Raw genomic sequence first — 4,009 nt, forward strand, 5'->3', positions numbered from 1 at the left:
ACGGCGACACAGCAGGGCAGCTGATCTTGGGGTCATAGTGGCAGCACTTCTTCTCTCAGTGGTCATTTGCATAGTTAGCCCCAACCTCCCAGGCCCTTAACTAACTCGGAGGAGACAGGCCAGAACCAAGTTAATAAATACAATTCAGAATTTATTAAAAATCAGAGCTCCCATTTGTGCCTTCCTGGTGCTAAGGAAATAAATAACCAGAAGGGACACAGGTGGGGAAAGAAAATCAATCTCAAGACAGATTTTTTAAACTACACCTCCCTTCCCCACCCTTCCCCCTATGGCTCTTGGGACATAGCACATGAGCAAGTACCTCAGTCCAGGTAGAATGTGGCTGGCACCAAGGCATACCTGCCCTGCCCAGGAGGGGAGACAGGTCCTAGGATCATTTGTTTCCAGCCCTTGAATCCCATAGACCTGCTTCCAGCATGGGCCAGGGCTGAAGCATCAATTGGAGGCACCTGTGGGTGGTGGTGGTAGGGGGAGAACAGGGTAACAACCCCGGCAGCATAAACAGCTGAAAGGGGGTCCAGCCCCCTCTCCAGGTTCAACCAGTAGCCTGATAAGTCATGTCCCATCCATACCCGCTTCTCCCCTTGAGCCTGCAACCTCTGCACTCAGCTGAGGATCTTCCTGGGCAGTTCAACAGAGGCACAGATGAAAAGTGCATCACATTGCACATAGTTTCCCTTTTGGATATCCTGGGGGGAGATGAACTTGGGATATCCAAAGCCCAGAGAACTCTCATCCTAGGAGCTTCACCACCTGCCTGGATTTTGGAAATTTTTCCAGTTTGAGTCAGAGTGGAAACTCTCAATGAAAGGCTATGGCTTAGCAAGCCCTGGGTTGCTCTGATCTAGCAGGGAGAACGTGACACGACGGGCAAAATGCCACTCAAGGAGACTGTCAAATGTGCCTAGTAGCACATGAATGTACAGAGAGAGATATGTGCCCTCACCACTGCCGTTGCCAATGAGGAATGCAGATACCTGTAGTTTGTAACCATACTTATGTGTTTTGAAGGCTGGGCTGAAGCACTCAAGGTTGGGCTTGGTGTCTTGTAGCCTCTGCCCATAGCTGCCAATCTTCCAGATGAGAAATCCATCACTGATTACTGATAGTTCCTCCAGCTTTCCATGCACTCCTGCAGCTCCTGCAGCTCCTGCCACTGCCAGCTCACCAGGGCACACATCATAGCCAGAGGTGGCTTCACACTCTCCTCCACATGCTGCACCATTGGCAGCTTAGGGCACTGTTGGCAAAGCCCCAGGCAATTAGGGAAGGGAGGACTGTTACCAAAAGAGGAAGACACAGGGGTAGCAGGCACCCAACTGTGCATGAGGAAGACAGGGTGCTAGGAAGCACCTGCAGCTGGACAGCAGGGGGAAGGACCTCAAAGAACTAAACTGCCAGGAACCCTAGCCTTCATTTAGGACTTCATGGGCTAAAGAGGGGTTCACAGGAAGAAGGGGCATCTGACCCTGTGCATGCAACCAGAGTCTTTGAACGGGTATAGCACCAAGGCAGTCCTGCTGCTGTCCATCAGATGATTTGGCAGATCCTCCTGAGCCCTGGTGCCCATGCCGCACTGGTTAGGGTAGGGCACAGGCAGCCTTGGGCACTGGTACTGGTGACTCTGTACCTATTGACTTCCTTTGTGCAATAGGTACAAGGCTGGGTGCACTTTGGACACTCAGAAGTTGCATGCTGGGCCAGTAGTCACCTCATCATGCTTGTTCTCACAGTATGCACTCTCTTGGGGGCACATACCCTCATGGCTCTCAAAGGCTTCCCCACTGAAGTCAAAGACACAGAACTCGCACTTGAGGCGCCGCTTGGGGCAGTCGTGTTGCAAGTTTGCAGGCAGATCAAGGTGACTCAGCTTGCCAGGACAGCGATTGGGGCAGGGAACTACATTGAAGCTGCAGGTATTCAGGTGTCTCTGTAAATGATGAAGTGGCCCACCCCAGCAGCAGCCCTCCTCACTGTGGATGCAACAGATGGGCAGGCCTAGCATCTGGACCTCCAGGTCTGGGTCTGGGTAGATCTTGGCATAGTCCAGTGGAAGTTGGTCCTCAGGCCATTTGAAGACTCCTTCACTGAGGAACTCCTGCAGGCAGGTGTCGCAGAAGCGGTGGCCATAGGTAGAATCCTGCAGGGGCTCAGGCATGGGTATCCTGCACATAGGGCACAGCAGCTGGCGCTTGGGCTTCTCCAAGAATTTGTAGTGGAAGCTGCACATGGCGGGAGAGTGGCGGGCAAGGGCAAAATACATGTATGATGATGTGAGAAAAAAAAGAAATGTGCACATTAGATTGGGCTGATAGAGGTGATGGTAAGGGAGGGGCAGGAAAGGGGGGATAGGTAGGGCAGCAGAATAAAATAGACACTAGTATCGCTGTATGTATATACGTGGCTCTATAACCAATGTGATTCTGCAACCTGTGTACTTGGAAAAATGAGAAATTATACCCCATTTGATTCAAATGAATGATATGTCAAGATCATTGTATTTTCATGAACAAATAATAAAAAATAAAAATATTATAATATATGAAAATTATACAAATTAATTATTTAATTATCAAATTGAAATTATCGAATCTAATTATCAAAGGTCAAAAGAAAATAAAATATGAATACTGGTTTTCTGGTACACACATGCACATATGTGCAGACACACACACTTTCAGATACAGTACATAGATTTACCATGTAAAATGAGACACATTTGAAGGATTCAGAGGGCAAAATATCTGTCATTGCTGCTGTGCACCTCCTTCTCTGACTTAGACTGTGAGTGTGGGACCCTTTCTCAGAATAATAAAAAAGAAGGTCCGGATCTCCAGTACCTTCTCTGTCTGCTAAAACAGGGTCTTGAATGACTAACAGCATCTTTGAAGGGTTGTCCACAGGATGGGTTTTCCTTTCAGGGTTAATGTGGAAGGTGAGAAAAGAAAGCAAAGAGAAGATATGCTTTTCACTTTCAGTTTCATACCAAGAATCAAACCAAGAATTTTCTGTAACCAAGAACAATATCATTTTAAAAGCACTGAGAAATTTGGAGAGTACCTTTAAAACTGCATAACTTAAACTCAGCTCAAAATGCTTATTTCACTACTACTTCATCAGTTTTTTTTTACCTACTGCTATTATGAATTTGAACTGTTGTTAAAAAAACATTAAAAAATAATTTTCATTTCTCCAGTCACATGAGAATAATCAGAAATGCAAAATTTTGCTCGTACTAATTTGAACTAACCCCAACAAAAAAATTCCACCACTGCCTCTTTCTGTCTTGAAATCATTCCAAAAAGTAATACCTGCTTCAATACCTCCCAACAGATGTCTGAAACCATGAAAACTATAAACCTCCATGCACAAAAAAGGATTATTTTAGGTACCTTTCATGCTGCCACAGAGTACAGAAGTTAATCTGTTCTTCATGTTTTATGCCCTGATAACTCCTTTGCATCACTGTGCATATGCTTTGGGGGCAATTATTAAGTAAAATAGGCTTATTTGAGCACAAAATATTATTGCAACAACCTGATAACACCCAGATTGTGTATAAAACATGAAAACACTTGACAAAATCATCATTATGTCCTCAATGGGAAGAAACAACATTTCATCACTGTACTCAGAATAGCACATATTTAAAACTCATGAATTCTTTATTTCTGGAATTTTCCATGCAACAATTTAGGACTGCAGCTGACCTAGTAACTAAAATTATGGAGAGGAAACGGAATAAGAGAAACCTCCTGTAATAATAAAAAATGAAGAAAGATAGAAAGTAAGCAAGAAAGAAAGAAAGAAAGAAAGAAAGAAAGAAAGAAAGAAAGAAAAGTTAGGATGGTCTTTCTATGACCTAGGTATTACTTCAGGTCCAAAGATTTACACATTTATACACATTTTTGAACAGGTTATCCAATAGCAATCCTGATGCAGGCATTATTATGCTATCTTTACTATAAAGGAAACAAAAATCCTGAGA

At 44.4% G+C, this 4,009-nt stretch overlaps 1 pseudogene across 1 annotated transcript; it reads right to left on the reverse strand.

Moving 5' to 3' along the window:
* Nucleotides 1-626: 626 nt before the first annotated feature.
* Nucleotides 627-2,251, reverse strand: LOC308640336 (TNF receptor-associated factor 4-like; annotated as a pseudogene). Its single transcript has 2 exons — nt 1,490-2,251; nt 627-1,261 (listed from the first exon to the last, which is right to left on the reverse strand). The product of its transcript is annotated as a TNF receptor-associated factor 4-like (transcript).
* Nucleotides 2,252-4,009: the final 1,758 nt, after the last annotated feature.

The sequence above is a fragment of the Spermophilus citellus genome (assembly GCF_964194105.1).
Source record: "Spermophilus citellus genome assembly, contig: SCAFFOLD_325, whole genome shotgun sequence".
NCBI classification, from domain to species: Eukaryota; Metazoa; Chordata; class Mammalia; order Rodentia; family Sciuridae; genus Spermophilus; species Spermophilus citellus.